The sequence below is a fragment of the Phalangium opilio genome, unplaced genomic scaffold, assembly GCF_054372755.1.
Source record: "Phalangium opilio isolate 3A_F unplaced genomic scaffold, DU_Popi_V2 ptg000019l_1, whole genome shotgun sequence".
Taxonomy (NCBI): domain Eukaryota; kingdom Metazoa; phylum Arthropoda; class Arachnida; order Opiliones; family Phalangiidae; genus Phalangium; species Phalangium opilio.
In genome coordinates, this window is record NW_028324152.1 from 8133508 (window position 1) to 8157684 (window position 24177).

The 24177-nt window shown below is 33.9% G+C and overlaps 4 non-coding genes and 21 pseudogenes across 4 annotated transcripts; all 25 read right to left on the reverse strand.

Annotated features, from left to right (window-relative positions):
• Window positions 1-13975: 13975 nt before the first annotated feature.
• LOC149701586 (5S ribosomal RNA) lies at window positions 13976-14094 on the reverse strand (annotated as a pseudogene).
• Window positions 14095-14453: 359 nt separating this feature from the next.
• On the reverse strand, window positions 14454-14572 carry LOC149701587 (5S ribosomal RNA; annotated as a pseudogene).
• Window positions 14573-15155: 583 nt separating this feature from the next.
• Window positions 15156-15258, reverse strand: LOC149701588 (5S ribosomal RNA; annotated as a pseudogene).
• A 134-nt stretch (window positions 15259-15392) lies between these two features.
• On the reverse strand, window positions 15393-15511 carry LOC149701589 (5S ribosomal RNA; annotated as a pseudogene).
• Window positions 15512-15648: 137 nt separating this feature from the next.
• On the reverse strand, window positions 15649-15767 carry LOC149701590 (5S ribosomal RNA; annotated as a pseudogene).
• Window positions 15768-16128: 361 nt separating this feature from the next.
• On the reverse strand, window positions 16129-16247 carry LOC149701591 (5S ribosomal RNA; annotated as a pseudogene).
• A 584-nt stretch (window positions 16248-16831) lies between these two features.
• Window positions 16832-16950, reverse strand: LOC149701592 (5S ribosomal RNA; annotated as a pseudogene).
• Window positions 16951-17311: 361 nt separating this feature from the next.
• Window positions 17312-17430, reverse strand: LOC149701593 (5S ribosomal RNA; annotated as a pseudogene).
• A 123-nt stretch (window positions 17431-17553) lies between these two features.
• Window positions 17554-17656, reverse strand: LOC149701594 (5S ribosomal RNA; annotated as a pseudogene).
• Window positions 17657-17790: 134 nt separating this feature from the next.
• LOC149701595 (5S ribosomal RNA) lies at window positions 17791-17909 on the reverse strand. Its single transcript, XR_016382382.1, has one exon. It is a non-coding gene; the product is annotated as a 5S ribosomal RNA (ribosomal RNA).
• Window positions 17910-18270: 361 nt separating this feature from the next.
• LOC149701596 (5S ribosomal RNA) lies at window positions 18271-18373 on the reverse strand (annotated as a pseudogene).
• A 134-nt stretch (window positions 18374-18507) lies between these two features.
• LOC149701597 (5S ribosomal RNA) lies at window positions 18508-18626 on the reverse strand (annotated as a pseudogene).
• Window positions 18627-18763: 137 nt separating this feature from the next.
• On the reverse strand, window positions 18764-18882 carry LOC149701598 (5S ribosomal RNA; annotated as a pseudogene).
• Window positions 18883-19243: 361 nt separating this feature from the next.
• LOC149701599 (5S ribosomal RNA) lies at window positions 19244-19362 on the reverse strand (annotated as a pseudogene).
• Window positions 19363-19946: 584 nt separating this feature from the next.
• On the reverse strand, window positions 19947-20065 carry LOC149701600 (5S ribosomal RNA; annotated as a pseudogene).
• Window positions 20066-20426: 361 nt separating this feature from the next.
• LOC149701601 (5S ribosomal RNA) lies at window positions 20427-20545 on the reverse strand (annotated as a pseudogene).
• A 359-nt stretch (window positions 20546-20904) lies between these two features.
• On the reverse strand, window positions 20905-21023 carry LOC149701602 (5S ribosomal RNA). The gene has a single exon (XR_016382250.1). It is a non-coding gene; the product is annotated as a 5S ribosomal RNA (ribosomal RNA).
• A 118-nt stretch (window positions 21024-21141) lies between these two features.
• LOC149701603 (5S ribosomal RNA) lies at window positions 21142-21260 on the reverse strand (annotated as a pseudogene).
• Window positions 21261-21619: 359 nt separating this feature from the next.
• Window positions 21620-21738, reverse strand: LOC149701604 (5S ribosomal RNA). Its single transcript, XR_016382251.1, has one exon. It is a non-coding gene; the product is annotated as a 5S ribosomal RNA (ribosomal RNA).
• Window positions 21739-21856: 118 nt separating this feature from the next.
• On the reverse strand, window positions 21857-21975 carry LOC149701605 (5S ribosomal RNA; annotated as a pseudogene).
• Window positions 21976-22098: 123 nt separating this feature from the next.
• LOC149701606 (5S ribosomal RNA) lies at window positions 22099-22217 on the reverse strand (annotated as a pseudogene).
• Window positions 22218-22577: 360 nt separating this feature from the next.
• Window positions 22578-22696, reverse strand: LOC149701607 (5S ribosomal RNA). The gene has a single exon (XR_016382337.1). It is a non-coding gene; the product is annotated as a 5S ribosomal RNA (ribosomal RNA).
• Window positions 22697-23276: 580 nt separating this feature from the next.
• On the reverse strand, window positions 23277-23395 carry LOC149701608 (5S ribosomal RNA; annotated as a pseudogene).
• A 123-nt stretch (window positions 23396-23518) lies between these two features.
• On the reverse strand, window positions 23519-23637 carry LOC149701609 (5S ribosomal RNA; annotated as a pseudogene).
• Window positions 23638-23774: 137 nt separating this feature from the next.
• Window positions 23775-23893, reverse strand: LOC149701610 (5S ribosomal RNA; annotated as a pseudogene).
• Window positions 23894-24177: the final 284 nt, after the last annotated feature.

The following is a 24177-nucleotide window of genomic DNA, read 5'->3' on the forward strand; positions in this document are numbered from 1 at the left end:
TTTGGCTTTCTACGTTACATTTGAGACCCCACAACACCGCTCCTGGGTGGGCCGAACGCGCTAACCATTGAGCCACTGAAGCTCTAAAAATAAAATGGTTGTCACGTATTGTGGAAATGTTTTGACTTTTTACGCTACATCTGAGACCCCACAACACCTCTCCCGGGTGGGCTCGAACCACCAAATTTTCGATTAACAGCTGAACGCGCTAACCAATTGCGCCACGGACGCCCAAAAATTAAATGTTCGTCAGGTATTTTGGAAAAACTAACATTTTACGTTACATCTGAGACGTCACAACACCGCTCCCGGGTGGGCTCAAACCACCAGTCTTTTGAATAGCAGCTGAACGCGCTAACCATTGCGCCACGGAAGCCCAAAAATTAATTGGTCGTCAGGTATTGTGGAAAAACCTTGACTTTTGACGTCATCTTGAGACGTCACAACACCTCTCCCGGATGGGCTCGAACCACCAATCTTTCGGTTAACAGCCGAACGCGCTAACCATTGAGCCACGGACGCCCAAAAATTAAATGTTCGTCAGGTATTTTGGAAAAACTCTAACATTTTACGTTACATCTGAGACGTCACAACACCGCTCCCGGGTGGGCTCAAACCACCAGTCTTTTGAATAGCAGCTGAACTTGCTAACCATTGCGCCACGGAAGCCCAAAAATTAAATGGTCGTCAGGTATTGTGGAAAAACCTTGACTTTTGACGTCGTCTTGAGACGTCACAACACCGCTCCCGGATGGGCTCGAACCACCAACCTATTTGTTAACAGCCGAACGCGCTAACCATTGAGCCACGGAAGCTCTGAAATTAAATGGTTGTCAAGTATTGTGGAAAAGTTTTGACTTTTTACGCTACATCTGAGACCACACAACACCTCTCCCGGATGGGCTCGAACCACCAACCTTTCGATTAACAGCTGAACGCGCTAACCAATTGCGCCACGGACGCCCAAAAATTAAATGTTCGTCAGGTAATTTGGAAAAACTCTAACATTTTACGTTACATCTGAGACGTCACAACACCGCTCCCGGGTGGGCTCAAACCACCAGTCTTTTGAATAGCAGCTGAACGCGCTAACCATTGCGCCACGGAAGCCCAAAATATAATTGGTCGTCAGGTATTGTGGAAAAACCTTGACTTTTGACGTCATCTTGAGACGTCACAACACCGCTCCCGGATGGGCTCGAACCACCAACCTATTTGTTAACAGCCGAACGCGCTAACCATTGAGCCACGGAAGCTCTGAAATTAAATGGTTGTCACGTATTGTGGAAATGTTTTGACTTTTTCCGCTACATCTGAGACCGTACAACACCTCTCCCGGGTGGGCTCGAACCACCAACCTTTCGATTAACAGCTGAACGCGCTAACCATTGCGCCACGGAAGCCAAAAAATTGAATGTTCGTCAGGGATTGTGGAATAACTCTGACATTTTACGTTACATCTGAGACGTCACAACAACGCTCCCGGGAGGGCTCAAACCACCAGTCTTCTGAATAGCAGCTGAACGCGCTAACCATTGCGCCACGGAAGCCCAAAAATTAAATGGTCGTCAGGTATTTTGGAAAAACCTTGACTTTTTACGTCACATCTGAGACGTCACAACACCGCTCCCGGATGGGCTCGAACCACCAACCTATTTGTTAACAGCCGAACGCGCTAACCATTGAGCCACGGAAGCTCAGAAATTAAATGGTTGTCACGTATTGTGGAAAAGTTTTGACTTTTTACGCTACATCTGAGACCACACAACACCTCTCCCGGGTGTGCTCGAACCACCAATCTTTCGATTAACAGCTGAACGCGCTAACCATTGCGCCACGGAAGCCCAAAAATTAAATGTTCGTCAGGTATTGTGGAAAAACTCTGATATTTTACGTTACATCTGAGACGTCACAACACCGCTCCCGGGAGGGCTCAACGATTTTGAAAATGTTATTAAAAATCGAGGAACATTTTTAATTATTGTTCAATCGAGATGAAATCACTTTCAATGAGTGTTTTATAGGGAATTAAGCTGAATTCGGTCAAACATTTCTCCAGAAAAAAATGCATTCAAAAGTGTACCGAAAAAATCGCATGTTTTTCTTCTTCAAGATACAAAATCCGTGACAACGATTTCTTATTGAAAAATTGAATTTTAACAGTTTTTTGAATGAATATCGTTACATTTGCTTGAATTAAAGCAAAAAGTATAAAAATAATGGTTTCAGTGGTTATATTTGAAAATAGTGAAGAAATACTCAAAATATGCTTCTTTGGCCGTGAAACGTCGATTTTGAAAATGTTATTAAAAATCGAGGTACATTTTTATTTATTGTTCAATCGAGATGAAATCACTTTTAATGAGTGTTTTATAGGGAATTAAGCTGAATTCGGTCAAAAATTTCTCCAGAAAAAAATGCATTCAAAAAAGTACCGAAAAAATCGCATGTTTTTCTTCTTCAAGATACAAAATCCGTGACAACGATTTCTTATTGAAAAATTTAATTTTAACAGTTTTTGATTGAATATCGTTACATTTGCTTGAATTAAAGCAAAAAGTATAAAAATAATGGTTTCAGTGAACATATTTGAAAATAGTGAAGAAATACTCAAAGTATGCTTCTTTGGCCGTGAAACGACGATTTTGAAAATGTTATTAAAAATCGAGGTAAATTTTTAATTATTGTTCAATCGAGATGAAATCACTTTCAATGAGTGTTTTATAGGGAATTAAACAGAATTCGGTCAAAAATTTCTCCAGAAAAAAATGCATTCAAAAAAGTACCGAAAAAATCGCATGTTTTTCTTCTTCAAGACACAAAATCCGTGACAACGATTTGTTATTGAAAAATTGAATTTTAACAGTTTTTTGAATGAATATCGTTACATTTGCTTGAATTAAAGCAAAAAGTATAAAAATAATGGTTTCAGTGGTTATTTTTGAAAATAGTGAAGAAATACTCAAAATATGCTTCTTTGGCCGTGAAACGTCGATTTTGAAAATGTTATTAAAAATCGAGGTACATTTTTATTTATTGTTCAATCGAGATGAAATCACTTTTAATGAGTGTTTTATTGGGAATTAAGCTGAATTCGGTCAAAAATTTCTCCAGAAAAAAATGCATTCAAAAAAGTACCGAAAAAATCGCATGTTTTTCTTCTTCAAGATACAAAATCCGTGACAACGATTTCTTATTGAAAAATTTAATTTTAACAGTTTTTTGATTGAATATCGTTACATTTGCTTGAATTAAAGCAAAAGGTATAAAAATAATGGTTTCAGTGAACATATTTGAAAATAGTGAAGAAATACTCAAAGTATGCTTCTTTGGCCGTGAAACGTCGATTTTGAAAATGTTATTAAAAATCGAGGTACATTTTTATTTATTGTTCAATCGAGATGAAATCACTTTTAATGAGTGTTTTATAGGGAATTAAGCTGAATTCGGTCAAAAATTTCTCCAGAAAAAAATGCATTCAAAAAAGTACCGAAAAAATCGCATGTTTTTCTTCTTCAAGATACAAAATCCGTGACAACGATTTCTTATTGAAAAATTTAATTTTAACAGTTTTTGATTGAATATCGTTACATTTGCTTGAATTAAAGCAAAAAGTATAAAAATAATGGTTTCAGTGAACATTTTTGAAAATAGTGAAGAAATACTCAAAGTATGCTTCTTTGGCCGTGAAACGACGATTTTGAAAATGTTATTAAAAATCGAGGTAAATTTTTAATTATTGTTCAATCGAGATGAAATCACTTTCAATGAGTGTTTTATAGGGAATTAAACAGAATTCGGTCAAAAATTTCTCCAGAAAAAAATGCATTCAAAAAAGTACCGAAAAAATCGCATGTTTTTCTTCTTCAAGATACAAAATCCGTGACAACGATTTCTTATTGAAAAATTTAATTTTAACAGTTTTTTGATTGAATATCGTTACATTTGCTTGAATTAAAGCAAAAGGTATAAAAATAATGGTTTCAGTGAACATATTTGAAAATAGTGAAGAAATACTCAAAGTATGCTTCTTTGGCCGTGAAACGTCGATTTTGAAAATGTTATTAAAAATCGAGGTAAATTTTTAATTATTGTTCAATCGAGATGAAATCACTTTCAATGAGTGTTTTATAGGGAATTAAACAGAATTCGGTCAAAAATTTCTCCAGAAAAAAATGCATTCAAAAAAGTACCGAAAAAATCGCATGTTTTTCTTCTTCAAGATACAAAATCCGTGACAACGATTTCTTATTGAAAAATTTAATTTTAACAGTTTTTTGATTGAATATCGTTACATTTGCTTGAATTAAAGCAAAAAGTATAAAAATAATGGTTTCAGTGAATATATTTGTAAATAGTGAAGAAATACTCAAAATATGCTTCGTTGGCGGTGAAACGTCGATTTTGAAAATGTTATTAAAAATCGAGGTACATTTTTAATTATTGTTCAATCGAGATGAAATCACCTTCAATGAGTGTTTTATAGGGAATTAAACAGAATTCGGTCAAACATTTCTCCAGAAAAAAATGCATTCAAAAGTGTACCGAAAAAATCGCATGTTTTTCTTCTTCAAGATACAAAATCCGTGACAACGATTTCTTATTGAAAAATTGAATTTTAACAGTTTTTTGAATGAATATCGTTACATTTGCTTGAATTAAAGCAAAAAGTATAAAAATAATGGTTTCAGTGGTTATTTTTGAAAATAGTGAAGAAATACTCAAAATATGCTTCTTTGGCCGTGAAACGTCGATTTTGAAAATGTTATTAAAAATCGAGGTACATTTTTATTTATTGTTCAATCGAGATGAAATCACTTTTAATGAGTGTTTTATTGGGAATTAAGCTGAATTCGGTCAAAAATTTCTCCAGAAAAAAATGCATTCAAAAAAGTACCGAAAAAATCGAATGTTTTTCTTCTTCAAGATACAAAATCCGTGACAACGATTTCTTATTGAAAAATTTAATTTTAACAGTTTTTTGATTGAATATCGTTACATTTGCTTGAATTAAAGCAAAAGGTATAAAAATAATGGTTTCAGTGAACATATTTGAAAATAGTGAAGAAATACTCAAAGTATGCTTCTTTGGCCGTGAAACGTCGATTTTGAAAATGTTATTAAAAATCGAGGTAAATTTTTAATTATTGTTCAATCGAGATGAAATCACCTTCAATGAGTGTTTTATAGGGAATTAAACAGAATTCGGTCAAACATTTCTCCAGAAAAAAATGCATTCAAAAGTGTACCGAAAAAATCGCATGTTTTTCTTCTTCAAGATACAAAATCCGTGACAACGATTTCTTATTGAAAAATTGAATTTTAACAGTTTTTTGAATGAATATCGTTACATTTGCTTGAATTAAAGCAAAAAGTATAAAAATAATGGTTTCAGTGGTTATTTTTGAAAATAGTGAAGAAATACTCAAAATATGCTTCTTTGGCCGTGAAACGTCGATTTTGAAAATGTTATTAAAAATCGAGGTACATTTTTATTTATTGTTCAATCGAGATGAAATCACTTTTAATGAGTGTTTTATTGGGAATTAAGCTGAATTCGGTCAAAAATTTCTCCAGAAAAAAATGCATTCAAAAAAGTACCGAAAAAATCGAATGTTTTTCTTCTTCAAGATACAAAATCCGTGACAACGATTTCTTATTGAAAAATTTAATTTTAACAGTTTTTTGATTGAATATCGTTACATTTGCTTGAATTAAAGCAAAAGGTATAAAAATAATGGTTTCAGTGAACATATTTGAAAATAGTGAAGAAATACTCAAAGTATGCTTCTTTGGCCGTGAAACGTCGATTTTGAAAATGTTATTAAAAATCGAGGTAAATTTTTAATTATTGTTCAATCGAGATGAAATCACCTTCAATGAGTGTTTTATAGGGAATTAAACAGAATTCGGTCAAACATTTCTCCAGAAAAAAATGCATTCAAAAGTGTACCGAAAAAATCGCATGTTTTTCTTCTTCAAGATACAAAATCCGTGACAACGATTTCTTATTGAAAAATTGAATTTTAACAGTTTTTTGAATGAATATCGTTACATTTGCTTGAATTAAAGCAAAAAGTATAAAAATAATGGTTTCAGTGGTTATTTTTGAAAATAGTGAAGAAATACTCAAAATATGCTTCTTTGGCCGTGAAACGTCGATTTTGAAAATGTTATTAAAAATCGAGGTACATTTTTATTTATTGTTCAATCGAGATGAAATCACTTTTAATGAGTGTTTTATTGGGAATTAAGCTGAATTCGGTCAAAAATTTCTCCAGAAAAAAATGCATTCAAAAAAGTACCGAAAAAATCGAATGTTTTTCTTCTTCAAGATACAAAATCCGTGACAACGATTTCTTATTGAAAAATTTAATTTTAACAGTTTTTTGATTGAATATCGTTACATTTGCTTGAATTAAAGCAAAAGGTATAAAAATAATGGTTTCAGTGAACATATTTGAAAATAGTGAAGAAATACTCAAAGTATGCTTCTTTGGCCGTGAAACGTCGATTTTGAAAATGTTATTAAAAATCGAGGTAAATTTTTAATTATTGTTCAATCGAGATGAAATCACCTTCAATGAGTGTTTTATAGGGAATTAAACAGAATTCGGTCAAACATTTCTCCAGAAAAAAATGCATTCAAAAGTGTACCGAAAAAATCGCATGTTTTTCTTCTTCAAGATACAAAATCCGTGACAACGATTTCTTATTGAAAAATTGAATTTTAACAGTTTTTTGAATGAATATCGTTACATTTGCTTGAATTAAAGCAAAAAGTATAAAAATAATGGTTTCAGTGGTTATTTTTGAAAATAGTGAAGAAATACTCAAAATATGCTTCTTTGGCCGTGAAACGTCGATTTTGAAAATGTTATTAAAAATCGAGGTACATTTTTATTTATTGTTCAATCGAGATGAAATCACTTTTAATGAGTGTTTTATTGGGAATTAAGCTGAATTCGGTCAAAAATTTCTCCAGAAAAAAATGCATTCAAAAAAGTACCGAAAAAATCGAATGTTTTTCTTCTTCAAGATACAAAATCCGTGACAACGATTTCTTATTGAAAAATTTAATTTTAACAGTTTTTTGATTGAATATCGTTACATTTGCTTGAATTAAAGCAAAAGGTATAAAAATAATGGTTTCAGTGAACATATTTGAAAATAGTGAAGAAATACTCAAAGTATGCTTCTTTGGCCGTGAAACGTCGATTTTGAAAATGTTATTAAAAATCGAGGTAAATTTTTAATTATTGTTCAATCGAGATGAAATCACTTTCAATGAGTGTTTAATAGGGAATTAAACAGAATTCGGTCAAAAATTTCTCCAGAAAAAAATGCATTCAAAAAAGTACCGAAAAAATCGCATGTTTTTCTTCTTCAAGATACAAAATACGTGACAACGATTTCTTATTGAAAAATTTAATTTTAACAGTTTTTTGATTGAATATCGTTACACTTGCTTGAATTAAAGCAAAAAGTATAAAAATAATGGTTTCAGTGAATATATTTGTAAATAGTGAAGAAATACTCAAAATATGCTTCGTTGGCGGTGAAACGTCGATTTTGAAAATGTTATTAAAAATCGAGGTAAATTTTTAATTATTGTTCAATCGAGATGAAATCACTTTCAATGAGTGTTTTATAGGGAATTAAACAGAATTCGGTCAAAAATTTCTCCAGAAAAAAATGCATTCAAAAGTGTACCGAAAAAATCGCATGTTTTTCTTCTTCAAGATACAAAATCCGTGACAACGATTTCTTATTGAAAAATTGAATTTTAACAGTTTTTTGATTGAATATCGTTACATTTGCTTGAATTAAAGCAAAAAGTATAAAAATAATGGTTTCAGTGAATATATTTGTAAATAGTGAAGAAATACTCAAAATATGCTTCGTTGGCGGTGAAACGTCGATTTTGAAAATGTTATTAAAAATCGAGGTACATTTTTAATTATTGTTCAATCGAGATGAAATCACCTTCAATGAGTGTTTTATAGGGAATTAAACAGAATTCGGTCAAACATTTCTCCAGAAAAAAATGCATTCAAAAGTGTACCGAAAAAATCGCATGTTTTTCTTCTTCAAGATACAAAATCCGTGACAACGATTTCTTATTGAAAAATTGAATTTTAACAGTTTTTTGAATGAATATCGTTACATTTGCTTGAATTAAAGCAAAAAGTATAAAAATAATGGTTTCAGTGGTTATTTTTGAAAATAGTGAAGAAATACTCAAAATATGCTTCTTTGGCCGTGAAACGTCGATTTTGAAAATGTTATTAAAAATCGAGGTAAATTTTTAATTATTGTTCAATCGAGATGAAATCACTTTCAATGAGTGTTTTATAGGGAATTAAACAGAATTCGGTCAAAAATTTCTCCAGAAAAAAATGCATTCAAAAAAGTACCGAAAAAATCGCATGTTTTTCTTCTTCAAGATACAAAATACGTGACAACGATTTCTTATTGAAAAATTTAATTTTAACAGTTTTTTGATTGAATATCGTTACACTTGCTTGAATTAAAGCAAAAAGTATAAAAATAATGGTTTCAGTGAATATATTTGTAAATAGTGAAGAAATACTCAAAATATGCTTCGTTGGCGGTGAAACGTCGATTTTGAAAATGTTATTAAAAATCGAGGTACATTTTTAATTATTGTTCAATCGAGATGAAATCACTTTTATTGAGTGTTTTAGAGGGAATTAAGCTGTATTCGGTCAAACATTTCTCCAGAAAAAAATGCATTTAAAAGTGTACCGAAAAAATCGCATGTTTTTTCTCTTCAAGATACAAAATCCGTGACAACGATTTCTTATTTAAAATTGAATTTTAACAGGTTGTTGAATGAATATCGTTACATTTGCTTGAATTAACGCAAAAATTACAAAAATAATGTTTTCAGTGGTTATATTTGAAAATAGTGAAGAAATACTCAAAATGTTTTTCTTTGGCCGAGTTACGTCGATTTTGAAAATGTTTTTAAAAATCGAGGTACATTTTTATTTATTGTTCAATCGAGATGAAATCACTTTTAATGAGTGTTTTATAGGGAATTAAGCTGAATTCGGTCAAAAATTTCTCCAGAAAAAAATGCATTCAAAAAAGTACCGAAAAAATCGCATGTTTTTCTTCTTCAAGACACAAAATCCGTGACAACGACTTCTTATTGAAAAATTTAATTTTAACAGTTTTTTGATTGAATATCGTTACATTTGCTTGAATTAAAGCAAAAAGTATAAAAATAATGGTTTCAGTGAACATATTTGAAAATAGTGAAGAAATACTCAAAGTATGCTTCTTTGGCCGTGAAACGTCGATTTTTAAAATGTTATTAAAAATCGAGGTAAATTTTTAATTATTGTTCAATCGAGATGAAATCACTTTCAATGAGTGTTTTATAGGGAATTAAACAGAATTCGGTCAAAAATTTCTCCAGAAAAAAATGCATTCAAAAAAGTACCGAAAAAATCGCATGTTTTTCTTCTTCTAGATACAAAATCCGTGACAACGATTTCTTATTGAAAAATTTAATTTTAACAGTTTTTTGATTGAATATCGTTACATTTGCTTGAATTAAAGCAAAAAGTATAAAAATAATGGTTTCAGTGAATATATTTGTAAATAGTGAAGAAATACTCAAAATATGCTTCGTTGGCGGTGAAACGTCGATTTTGAAAATGTTATTAAAAATCGAGGTACATTTTTAATTATTGTTCAATCGAGATGAAATCACTTTTAATGAGTGTTTTATAGGGAATTAAGCTGAATTCGGTCAAACATTTCTCCAGAAAAAAATGCATTCAAAAGTGTACCGAAAAAATCGCATGTTTTTCTTCTTCAAGATACAAAATCCGTGACAACGATTTCTTATTGAAAATTGAATTTTAACAGTTTTTTGAATGAATATCGTTACATTGCTTGAATTAAAGCAAAAAGTATAAAAATAATGGACTCAATGAATATATTTGAAAATAGAGAAGAACTACTCAAAATATGCTTCTTTGGCCGTGAAACGCCGATTTTGAAAATGTTATTAAAAATCGAGGTAAATTTTTAATTATGTTCAATCGAGATGAAATCACTTTTTATGGGTGTTTTATAGGGAATTAAGCTGAATTCGGTCAAACATTTCTCCAGAAAAAAATGCATTCAAAAGTGTACCGAAAAAATCGCATGTTTTTCTTCTTCAAGATACAAAATCCGTGACAACGATTTCTTATTGAAAAATTGAATTTTAACAGTTTTTTGATTGAATATCGTTACATTTGCTTGAATTAAAGCAAAAAGTATAAAAATAATGGTTTCAGTGAATATATTTGTAAATAGTGAAGAAATACTCAAAATATGCTTCGTTGGCGGTGAAACGTCGATTTTGAAAATGTTATTAAAAATCGAGGTACATTTTTAATTATTGTTCAATCGAGATGAAATCACCTTCAATGAGTGTTTTATAGGGAATTAAACAGAATTCGGTCAAACATTTCTCCAGAAAAAAATGCATTCAAAAGTGTACCGAAAAAATCGCATGTTTTTCTTCTTCAAGATACAAAATCCGTGACAACGATTTCTTATTGAAAAATTGAATTTTAACAGTTTTTTGAATGAATATCGTTACATTTGCTTGAATTAAAGCAAAAAGTATAAAAATAATGGTTTCAGTGGTTATTTTTGAAAATAGTGAAGAAATACTCAAAATATGCTTCTTTGGCCGTGAAACGTCGATTTTGAAAATGTTATTAAAAATCGAGGTACATTTTTATTTATTGTTCAATCGAGATGAAATCACTTTTAATGAGTGTTTTATTGGGAATTAAGCTGAATTCGGTCAAAAATTTCTCCAGAAAAAAATGCATTCAAAAAAGTACCGAAAAAATCGAATGTTTTTCTTCTTCAAGATACAAAATCCGTGACAACGATTTCTTATTGAAAAATTTAATTTTAACAGTTTTTTTGATTGAATATCGTTACATTTGCTTGAATTAAAGCAAAAGGTATAAAAATAATGGTTTCAGTGAACATATTTGAAAATAGTGAAGAAATACTCAAAGTATGCTTCTTTGGCCGTGAAACGTCGATTTTGAAAATGTTATTAAAAATCGAGGTAAATTTTTAATTATTGTTCAATCGAGATGAAATCACTTTCAATGAGTGTTTTATAGGGAATTAAACAGAATTCGGTCAAAAATTTCTCCAGAAAAAAATGCATTCAAAAAAGTACCGAAAAAATCGCATGTTTTTCTTCTTCAAGATACAAAATACGTGACAACGATTTCTTATTGAAAAATTTAATTTTAACAGTTTTTTGATTGAATATCGTTACACTTGCTTGAATTAAAGCAAAAAGTATAAAAATAATGGTTTCAGTGAATATATTTGTAAATAGTGAAGAAATACTCAAAATATGCTTCGTTGGCGGTGAAACGTCGATTTTGAAAATGTTATTAAAAATCGAGGTACATTTTTAATTATTGTTCAATCGAGATGAAATCACTTTTATTGAGTGTTTTAGAGGGAATTAAGCTGTATTCGGTCAAACATTTCTCCAGAAAAAAATGCATTTAAAAGTGTACCGAAAAAATCGCATGTTTTTTCTCTTCAAGATACAAAATCCGTGACAACGATTTCTTATTTAAAATTGAATTTTAACAGGTTGTTGAATGAATATCGTTACATTTGCTTGAATTAACGCAAAAATTACAAAAATAATGTTTTCAGTGGTTATATTTGAAAATAGTGAAGAAATACTCAAAATGTTTTTCTTTGGCCGAGTTACGTCGATTTTGAAAATGTTTTTAAAAATCGAGGTACATTTTTATTTATTGTTCAATCGAGATGAAATCACTTTTAATGAGTGTTTTATAGGGAATTAAGCTGAATTCGGTCAAAAATTTCTCCAGAAAAAAATGCATTCAAAAAAGTACCGAAAAAATCGCATGTTTTTCTTCTTCAAGACACAAAATCCGTGACAACGACTTCTTATTGAAAAATTTAATTTTAACAGTTTTTTGATTGAATATCGTTACATTTGCTTGAATTAAAGCAAAAAGTATAAAAATAATGGTTTCAGTGAACATATTTGAAAATAGTGAAGAAATACTCAAAGTATGCTTCTTTGGCCGTGAAACGTCGATTTTTAAAATGTTATTAAAAATCGAGGTAAATTTTTAATTATTGTTCAATCGAGATGAAATCACTTTCAATGAGTGTTTTATAGGGAATTAAACAGAATTCGGTCAAAAATTTCTCCAGAAAAAAATGCATTCAAAAAAGTACCGAAAAAATCGCATGTTTTTCTTCTTCTAGATACAAAATCCGTGACAACGATTTCTTATTGAAAAATTTAATTTTAACAGTTTTTTGATTGAATATCGTTACATTTGCTTGAATTAAAGCAAAAAGTATAAAAATAATGGTTTCAGTGAATATATTTGTAAATAGTGAAGAAATACTCAAAATATGCTTCGTTGGCGGTGAAACGTCGATTTTGAAAATGTTATTAAAAATCGAGGTACATTTTTAATTATTGTTCAATCGAGATGAAATCACTTTTAATGAGTGTTTTATAGGGAATTAAGCTGAATTCGGTCAAACATTTCTCCAGAAAAAAATGCATTTAAAAGTGTACCGAAAAAATCGCATGTTTTTTCTCTTCAAGATACAAAATCCGTGACAACGATTTCTTATTTAAAATTGAATTTTAACAGGTTGTTGAATGAATATCGTTACATTTGCTTGAATTAACGCAAAAATTACAAAAATAATGGTTTCAGTGGTTATATTTGAAAATAGTGAAGAAATACTCAAAATGTTTTTCTTTGGCCGAGTTACGTCGATTTTGAAAATGTTATCAAAAATTTAGGTACATTTTTATTTATTGTTCAATCGAGATGAAATCACTTTTAATGAGTGTTTTATATTGAATTAAGCTGAATTCGGTCAAAAATTTCTCCAGAAAAAAATGCATTCAAAAAAGTACCGAAAAAATCGCATGTTTTTCTTCTTCAAGACACAAAATCCGTGAATACGATTTCTTATTGAAAATTGAATTTTAACAGTTTTTTGAATGAATATCGTTACATTGCTTGAATTAAAGCAAAAAGTATAAAAATAATGGACTCAATGAATATATTTGAAAATAGAGAAGAACTACTCAAAATATGCTTCTTTGGCCGTGAAACGCCGATTTTGAAAATGTTATTAAAAATCGAGGTAAATTTTTAATTATGTTCAATCGAGATGAAATCACTTTTTATGGGTGTTTTATAGGGAATTAAGCTGAATTCGGTCAAACATTTCTCCAGAAAAAAATGCATTCAAAAGTGTACCGAAAAAATCGCATGTTTTTCTTCTTCAAGATACAAAATCCGTGACAACGATTTCTTATTGAAAAATTGAATTTTAACAGTTTTTTGAATGAATATCGTTACATTTGCTTGAATTAAAGCAAAAGGTATAAAAATAATGGTTTCAGTGGTTATATTTGAAAATAGTGAAGAAATACTCAAAGTGGTCTCCCTCCCAAGGACTGACTGCGCTCGACGCTTCTTAACTTCGGTTATCGGACGAGAACCGGTGTATTCAGCGTGTTATGGCCGTTTCTCGAGAGTGCTAGTTAATAATTTGAATTAAATTAACTTTCATCTTTATAAAACAATAACAAAAAGAAGATATGTTTGCTTTTTTCATATTTGGTGGAATTTGAAAGAGGAAACAAAAGTGAAAAATCCGACGGCACGCAGTATTCCCAAGTACTGTATGCGCTCGACGCTGCTTAACTTCGGTTATCGGACAAGAACCGGTGTATTCAGCGTGATATGGCCGTTGCCGAGAGTGCTAGGTAATAATTCGAATTTAAATTAAGTGAGACAAATTAACCATCATCTTTTTAAAACAATAACAAAAAGAAAATAAGTTTGCTTTTTTCAAATCTATTGGAATTTAAAAGAGGAAAAAAAAGTGAAAAAGCCAACGGCACGCAGTGTTCCTAAGTGGTCTCCCTCCCAAGTAGTGACTGCGCTCGACGCTGCTTAACTTCGGTTATCGGACGAGAACCGGTGTATTCAGCGTGATATGGCCGTTGCCGAGAGTGCTAGTTAATAATTTGAATTTAATTAACTTTCATCTTTATAAAACAATAACAAAATGAAGATATGTGTGCTTTTTTCAAATCGGGTGGAATTTAAAAGAGGAAACAAAAGTGAAAAACCAACGGCACGCAATATTCCCAAGTACTGACTGCGCTCGACGCTGCTAACGTCGGCGATCGGACGAGAACCGGTGTTCTCAGCGTGATATGGCCGTTGCCGAGAGTGCTAGTTAAAAATTCGAATTTAAATTAAGTGAGACAAATTAACCTTCATCTTTCTAAAACAATAACAAAAAGAAGATATGTTTGCTTTTTCATATCTATTGGAATTTAAAAGAGGAAAAAAAAGTGAAAAAGCTAACGGCACGCAGTGTTCCTAAGTGGTCGCCCTCCCAAATACTGACTGCGCTCGACGCTGCTTAACTTCGGTTATCGTACGAGAACCGGTGTATTCAGCGTGTTATGGCCGTTGCCGATAGTGCTAGTTAATAATTTGAATTAAATTAACTTACATCTTTATAAAACAATAACAAAAAGAAGATATGTGTGCTTTTTTCAATTCGGGTGGAATTTAAAAGAGGAAACAAAAGTGAAAAACCAACGGCACGCAGTATTCCCAAGTACTGACTGCGCTCGACGCTGCTACCAGGGCGATCGGACGAGAACCGGTGTTCTCAACGTGATATGGCCGTTGCCGAGAGTGCTAGTTAAAAATTCGAATTTAAATTAAGTGAGACAAATTAACCTTCATCTTTATAAAACATTAACAAAAAGAAAATATGTTTGCTTTTTTCATATCGGGTAGAATTTAAAAGAGGAAACAAAAGTGAAAAAGCCAACGGCACGCAGTATTCCCAAGTACTGACTGCGCTCGACGCTGCTAACGTCGGCGATCGGATGACAACCGGTGTTCTCAGCGTGATATGGCCGTTGCCGAGAGTGCTAGTTAATAATTTGAATTAAATTTACTTTCATCTTTATAAAACAATAACAAAAAGAAGATATGTTTGCTTTTTTCATATCTGGTGGAATTTGAAAGAGGAAATAAAAGTGAAAAAGCCAACGGCACGCAGTATTCCCAAGTACTGTATGCGCTCGACGCTGCTTAACTTCGGTGATCGGACGAGAACCGGTGTTTTCAGCGTGATATGGCCGTTGCCGAGAGTGCTAGTTAATAATTCGAATTTAAATTAAGTGAGACAAATTAACCTTCATCATTTTAAAACAATAACAAAGAAACATGTTTGCTTTTTTCATATCTATTAAAATTTAAAAGAGGAAAAAAAAGTGAAAAAGCCAACGGCACGCAGTGTTCCTAAGTGGTCTCCCTCCCAAGTACTGACTGCGCTCGACGCTGCTTAACTTCGGTGATCGGACGAGAACCGCTGTATTCAGCGTGATATGGTCGTTGCCGAGAGTGCTAGTTAATAATTCGAATTTAAATTAAGTGAGACAAATTAACCTTCATCATTTTAAAACAATAACAAAATGAAAACATGTTTGCTTTTTTCATATCTATTAAAATTTAAAAGAGGAAAAAAAAGTGAAAAAGCCAACGGCACGCAGTGTTCCTAAGTGGTCTCCCTCCCAAGTAGTGACTGCGCTCGACGCTGCTTAACATCAATTATCGGACGAGAACCGCTGTATTCAGCGTAATATGGCCGTTGCCGAGAGTGCTGGTTAATAATTTTAATTTGATTAACTTTCATCTTTATAAAACAATAACAAAAAGAAGATATGTTTGCTTTTTTCATATCGGGTGGAATTTAAAAGAGGAAACAAAAGTGAAAAAGCCAACGGCACGCAGTATTCCCAAGTACTGACTGCGCTCGACGCTGCTAACGTCGGCGATCGGACGAGAACCGTTGTTCTCAGCGTGATATGGCCGTTGCCGAGAGTGCTAGATAATAATTCGAATTTAAATTAAGTGAGACAAATTAACCTTCATCTTTTTAAAACAATAACAAAAAGAAAATATGTTTGCTTTTTTCATATCTATTGGAATTTAAAAGAGGAAAAAAAAGTGAAAAAGCTAACGGCACGCAGTGTTCCTAAGTGGTCGCCCTCCCAAATACTGACTGCGCACGACGCTGCTTAACTTCGGTTATCGTACGAGAACCGGTGAATTCAGCGTGTTATGGCCGTTGCCGATAGTGCTAGTTAATAATTTGATTTAAATTAACTTTCATCTTTATAAAACAATAACAGAAAGAAGATATGTTTGCTTTTTTTCATATCTGGTGGAATTTGAAAGAGGAAACAAAAGTGAAAAAGCCAACGGCACGCAGTATTCCCAAGTACTGTATGCGCTCGACGCTGCTTAACTTCGGTGATCGGACGAGAACCGGTGTTTTCAGCGTGTATGGCTGTTGCCGAGAGTGCTAGTTAATAATTTGAATTTAATTAACTTTCATCTTTATAAAACAATAACAAAATGAAGATATGTGTGCTTTTTTCAAATCGGGTGGAACTTAAAAGAGGAAACAAAAGTGAAAAACCAACGGCACGCAATATTCCCAAGTACTGACTGCGCTCGACGCTGCTAACGTCGGCGATCGGACGAGAACCGGTGTTCTCAGCGTGATATGGCCGTTGCCGAGAGTGCTAGTTAAAAATTCGAATTTAAATTAAGTGAGACAAATTAACCTTCATCTTTCTAAAACAATAACAAAAAGAAGATATGTTTGCTTTTTCATATCTATTGGAATTTAAAAGAGGAAAAAAAAGTGAAAAAGCCAACGGCACGCAGTGTTCCTAAGTGGTCTCCCTCCCAAGTAGTGACTGCGCTCGACGCTGCTTAACATCGGTTATCGGACGAGAACCGCTGTATTCAGCGTGATATGGCCGTTGCCGAGAGTGCTGGTTAATAATTTTAATTTAATTAACTTTCATCTTTATAAAACAATAACAAAAAGAAGATATGTTTGCTTTTTTCATATCGGGTGGAATTTAAAAGAGGAAACAAAAGTGAAAAAGCCAACGGCACGCAGTATTCCCAAGTACTGACTGCGCTCGACGCTGCTAACGTCGGCGATCGGACGAGAACCGTTGTTCTCAGCGTGATATGGCCGTTGCCGAGAGTGCTAGATAATAATTCGAATTTAAATTAAGTGAGACAAATTAACCTTCATCTTTTTAAAACAATAACAAAAAGAAAATATGTTTGCTTTTTTCATATCTATTGGAATTTAAAAGAGGAAAAAAAAGTGAAAAAGCTAACGGCACGCAGTGTTCCTAAGTGGTCGCCCTCCCAAATACTGACTGCGCACGACGCTGCTTAACTTCGGTTATCGTACGAGAACCGGTGAATTCAGCGTGTTATGGCCGTTGCCGATAGTGCTAGTTAATAATTTGATTTAAATTAACTTTCATCTTTATAAAACAATAACAGAAAGAAGATATGTTTGCTTTTTTTCATATCTGGTGGAATTTGAAAGAGGAAACAAAAGTGAAAAAGCCAACGGCACGCAGTATTCCCAAGTACTGTATGCGCTCGACGCTGCTTAACTTCGGTGATCGGACGAGAACCGGTGTTTTCAGCGTGATATGGCCGTTGCCGAGAGTGCTAGTTAATAATTCGAATTTAAATTAAGTGAGACAAATTAACCTTCATCATTTTAAAACAATAACAAAGAAACATGTTTGCTTTTTTCATATCTATTAAAATTTAAAAGAGGAAAAAAAAGTGAAAAAGCCAACGGCACGCAGTGTTCCTAAGTGGTCTCCCTCCCAAGTACTGACTGCGCTCGACGCTGCTTAACTTCGGTGATCGGACGAGAACCGCTGTATTCAGCGTGATATGGCCGTTGCCGAGAGTGCTAGTTAAAAATTCGAATTTAAATTAAGTGAGACAAATTAACCTTCATCTTTATAAAACATTAACAAAAAGAAAATATGTTTGCTTTTTTCATATCGGGTAGAATTTAAAAGAGGAAACAAAAGTGAAAAAGCCAACGGCACGCAGTATTCCCAAGTACTGACTGCGCTCGACGCTGCTAACGTCGGCGATCGGACGAGAACCGGTGTTCTCAGCGTGATATGGCCGTTGCCGAGAGTGCTAGTTAATAATTTGAATTAAATTTACTTTCATCTTTATAAAACAATAACAAAAAGAAGATATGTTTGCTTTTTTCATATCTGGTGGAATTTGAAAGAGGAAATAAAAGTGAAAAAGCCAACGGCACGCAGTATTCCCAAGTACTGTATGCGCTCGACGCTGCTTAACTTCGGTGATCGGACGAGAACCGGTGTTTTCAGCGTGATATGGCCGTTGCCGAGAGTGCTAGTTAATAATTCGAATTTAAATTAAGTGAGACAAATTAACCTTCATCATTTTAAAACAATAACAAAGAAACATGTTTGCTTTTTTCATATCTATTAAAATTTAAAAGAGGAAAAAAAAGTGAAAAAGCCAACGGCACGCAGTGTTCCTAAGTGGTCTCCCTCCCAAGTACTGACTGCGCTCGACGCTGCTTAACTTCGGTGATCGGACGAGAACCGCTGTATTCAGCGTGATATGGTCGTTGCCGAGAGTGCTAGTTAATAATTCGAATTTAAATTAAGTGAGACAAATTAACCTTCATCATTTTAAAACAATAACAAAATGAAAACATGTTTGCTTTTTTCATATCTATTAAAATTTAAAAGAGGAAAAAAAAGTGAAAAAGCCAACGGCACGCAGTGTTCCTAAGTGGTCTCCCTCCCAAGTAGTGACTGCGCTCGACGCTGCTTAACATCAATTATCGGACGAGAACCGCTGTATTCAGCGTAATATGGCCGTTGCCGAGAGTGCTGGTTAATAATTTTAATTTGATTAACTTTCATCTTTATAAAACAATAACAAAAAGAAGATATGTTTGCTTTTTTCATATCGGGTGGAATTTAAAAGAGGAAACAAAAGTGAAAAAGCCAACGGCACGCAGTATTCCCAAGTACTGACTGCGCTCGACGCTGCTAACGTCGGCGATCGGACGAGAACCGTTGTTCTCAGCGTGATATGGCCGTTGCCGAGAGTGCTAGATAATAATTCGAATTTAAATTAAGTGAGACAAATTAACCTTCATCTTTTTAAAACAATAACAAAAAGAAAATATGTTTGCTTTTTTCATATCTATTGGAATTTAAAAGAGGAAAAAAAAGTGAAAAAGCTAACGGCACGCAGTGTTCCTAAGTGGTCGCCCTCCCAAATACTGACTGCGCACGACGCTGCTTAACTTCGGTTATCGTACGAGAACCGGTGAATTCAGCGTGTTATGGCCGTTGCCGATAGTGCTAGTTAATAATTTGATTTAAATTAACTTTCATCTTTATAAAACAATAACAGAAAGAAGATATGTTTGCTTTTTTTCATATCTGGTGGAATTTGAAAGAGGAAACAAAAGTGAAAAAGCCAACGGCACGCAGTATTCCCAAGTACTGTATGCGCTCGACGCTGCTTAACTTCGGTGATCGGACGAGAACCGGTGTTTTCAGCGTGTATGGCTGTTGCCGAGAGTGCTAGTTAATAATTTGAATTTAATTAACTTTCATCTTTATAAAACAATAACAAAATGAAGATATGTGTGCTTTTTTCAAATCGGGTGGAACTTAAAAGAGGAAACAAAAGTGAAAAACCAACGGCACGCAATATTCCCAAGTACTGACTGCGCTCGACGCTGCTAACGTCGGCGATCGGACGAGAACCGGTGTTCTCAGCGTGATATGGCCGTTGCCGAGAGTGCTAGTTAAAAATTCGAATTTAAATTAAGTGAGACAAATTAACCTTCATCTTTCTAAAACAATAACAAAAAGAAGATATGTTTGCTTTTTCATATCTATTGGAATTTAAAAGAGGAAAAAAAAGTGAAAAAGCCAACGGCACGCAGTGTTCCTAAGTGGTCTCCCTCCCAAGTAGTGACTGCGCTCGACGCTGCTTAACATCGGTTATCGGACGAGAACCGCTGTATTCAGCGTGATATGGCCGTTGCCGAGAGTGCTGGTTAATAATTTTAATTTAATTAACTTTCATCTTTATAAAACAATAACAAAAAGAAGATATGTTTGCTTTTTTCATATCGGGTGGAATTTAAAAGAGGAAACAAAAGTGAAAAAGCCAACGGCACGCAGTATTCCCAAGTACTGACTGCGCTCGACGCTGCTAACGTCGGCGATCGGACGAGAACCGTTGTTCTCAGCGTGATATGGCCGTTGCCGAGAGTGCTAGATAATAATTCGAATTTAAATTAAGTGAGACAAATTAACCTTCATCTTTTTAAAACAATAACAAAAAGAAAATATGTTTGCTTTTTTCATATCTATTGGAATTTAAAAGAGGAAAAAAAAGTGAAAAAGCTAACGGCACGCAGTGTTCCTAAGTGGTCGCCCTCCCAAATACTGACTGCGCACGACGCTGCTTAACTTCGGTTATCGTACGAGAACCGGTGAATTCAGCGTGTTATGGCCGTTGCCGATAGTGCTAGTTAATAATTTGATTTAAATTAACTTTCATCTTTATAAAACAATAACAGAAAGAAGATATGTTTGCTTTTTTTCATATCTGGTGGAATTTGAAAGAGGAAACAAAAGTGAAAAAGCCAACGGCACGCAGTATTCCCAAGTACTGTATGCGCTCGACGCTGCTTAACTTCGGTGATCGGACGAGAACCGGTGTTTTCAGCGTGTATGGCCGTTGCCGAGAGTGCTAGTTAATAATTCGAATTTAAATTAAGTGAGACAAATTAACCTTCATAATTTTAAAACAATAACAAAAAAAACATGTTTGCTTTTTTCATATCTATTAAAATTTAAAAGAGGAAAAAAAGTGAAAAACCCAACGGCACGCAGTGTTCCTAAGTGGTCTCCCTCCCAAGTACTGACTGCGCTCGACGCTGCTTAACTTCGGTGATCGGACGAGAACCGGTGTATTCAGCGTGATATGGCCGTTGCCGAGAGTGCTAGTTAATAATTTGAATTTAATTAACTTTCATCTTTATAAAACAATAACAAAAAAGAAGATATGTTTGCTTTTTCATATCTATTAAAATTTATAAGAGGGAAAAAAAGTGGAAAAACGGCACGCAGTGTTCCTAAGTGGTCTCCTTCCCAAGAACTGACTGCGCTCGACGCTGCTTAACTTCGGTTATCGGACGAGAACCGGTGTATTCAGCGTGATATGGCCGTTGCCGACAGTTCTAGTTAATAATTTGAATTTAATTAACTTTCATCTTTATAAAACAATAACAAAAAAGAAGAAATGTTTGCTTTTTTCATATCTATTAAAATTTAAAAGAGGAAAAAAAAGTGAAAAAGCCAACGGCACGCAGTATTCCCAAGTACTGTATGCGCTCGACGCTGCTTAACTTCGGTGATCGGACGAGAACCGGTGTTTTCAGCGTGTATGGCCGTTGCCGAGAGTGCTAGTTAATAATTCGAATTTAAATTAAGTGAGACAAATTAACCTTCATAATTTTAAAACAATAACAAAAAAAACATGTTTGCTTTTTTCATATCTATTAAAATTTAAAAGAGGAAAAAAAGTGAAAAACCCAACGGCACGCAGTGTTCCTAAGTGGTCTCCCTCCCAAGTACTGACTGCGCTCGACGCTGCTTAACTTCGGTGATCGGACGAGAACCGGTGTATTCAGCGTGATATGGCCGTTGCCGAGAGTGCTAGTTAATAATTTGAATTTAATTAACTTTCATATTTATAAAACAATAACAAAAAAGAAGATATGTTTGCTTTTTCATATCTATTAAAATTTATAAGAGGGAAAAAAAGTGGAAAAACGGCACGCAGTGTTCCTAAGTGGTCTCCCTCCCAAGAACTGACTGCGCTCGACGCTGCTTAACTTCGGTTATCGGACGAGAACCGGTGTATTCAGCGTGATATGGCCGTTGCCGACAGTGCTAGTTAATAATGTGAATTTAATTAACTTTCATCTTTATAAAACAATAACAAAAAAGAAGATATGTTTGCTTTTTTCATATCTATTAAAATTTAAAAGAGGAAAAAAAAGTGAAAAAGCCAACGGCACGCAGTGTTCCTAAGTGGTCTCCCTCCCAAGTAGTGACTGCGCTCGACGCTGCTTAACTTCAGTTATCGGACGAGAACCGGTGTATTCAGCGTGAAATGGCCGTTGCCGAGAGTGCTAGTTAATAATTTTAATTTAATTAACTTTCATCTTTATAAAACAATAACAAAAAGAAGATATGTGTGCTTTTTCAAATCGGGTGGAATTTAAAAGAGGAAACAAAAGTGAAAAACCAACGGCACGCAGTATTCCCAAGTACTGACTGCGCTCGACGCTGCTAACGTCGGCGATCGGACGAGAACCGGTGTTCTCTGCGTGATATGGCCGTTGCCGAGAGTGGTAGATAATAATTCGAATTTAAATTAAGTGAGACAAATTAACCTTCATCTTTTTAAAACAATAAAAAAAAGAAAATATGTTTGCTTTTTTCATATCTATTGGAATTTAAAAGAGGAAAAAAAAAGTGAAAAAGCTAACGGCACGCAGTGTTCCTAAGTGGTCGCCCTCCCAAGTACTGACTGCGCTCGACGCTGCTTAACTTCGGTGATCGGACGAGAACCGGTGTATTCAGCGTGATATGGCCGTTGCCGAGAGTGCTAGTTAATAATTTGAACTTAATTAACCTTCATCTTTTTAAAAAATAACAATAAGAAGATATGTTTGTTTTTTCATATCTGGTGGAATTTAAGAGGAAACAAAAGTGAAAAAGCCATCGGCATGCAGTGTTCCCAAGTACTGACTGCGCTCGACGCTGCTTAACTTCGGTTATCGGACGAGAACCGGTGTATTCAGCGTGATACGGCCGTTGCCGAGAGTGCTAGGTAATAATTTGAATTTAATTAACTTTCATCTTTATAAAACAATAACAAAAAGAAGATATGTTTGCTTCTTTCATATCGGGTGGAATTTAAAATAGGAAACAAAAGTGAAAAACCAACGGAACGCAGTATTCCCAAGTACTGTATGCGCTCGACGCTGCTTAACTTCGGTGATCGGACGAAAACCGGTGTTTTCAGCGTGATATGGCCGTTGCCGAGAGTGCTTGTTAATAATTCGAATTTAAATTAAGTGAGACAAATTAACCTTCATCATTTTAAAACAATAACAAAAAAAACATGTTTGCTTTTTTCATATCTATTAAAATTTATAAGAGGAAAAAAAAGTGAAAAAATCAACGGCACGCAGTTTTCCTAAGTGGTCTCCCTCCCAAGTACTGACTGCGCTCGACGCTGCTTAACTTCGGTTATCGGACGAGAACCGGTGTATTCAGCGTGATATGGCCGTTGCCGAGAGTGCTAGTTAATAATTTGAATTTAATTAACTTTCATCTTTATAAAAATATAACAAAAAAGAAGATATGTTTGTTTTTTTCTTATCTATTAAAATTTAAAAGAGGAAAAAAAAGTGAAAAAGCCAACGGCTCGCAGTGTTCCTAAGTGGTCTCCATCGCAAGTACTGACTGCGCTCGACGCTGCTTAACTTCGGTGATCGGACGAGAACCGCTGTATTCAGCGTGATATGGTCGTTGCCGAGAGTGCTAGTTAATAATTCGAATTTAAATTAAGTGAGACAAATTAACCATCATCTTTTTAAAACAATAACAAAAAGAAAATAAGTTTGCTCTTTTCAAATCTATTGGAATTTAAAAGAGGAAAAAAAAGTGAAAAAGCCAACGGCACGCAGTGTACCTAAGTGGTCTCCCTCCCAAGTAGTGACTACGCTCGACGCTGCTTAACTTCGGTTTTCGGACGAACACCGGTGTATTCAGCGTGATATGGCCGTTGCCGAGAGTGCAAGTTAATAATTTGAATTTAATTAACTTTCATCTTTATAAAACAATAACAAAAAGAAGATATGTGTGCTTTTTTCAAATCGGGTGGAATTTAATAGAGGAAACAAAAGTGAAAAACCAACGGCACGCAGTATTCCCAAGTACTGACTGCGCTCGACGCTGCTAACGTCGGCGATCGGACGAGAACCGTTGCCGAGAGTGCTAGTTAAAAATTCGAATTTAAATTAAGTGAGACAAATTAACCTTCATCTTTCTAACCTTGACATTTTACGTCACAT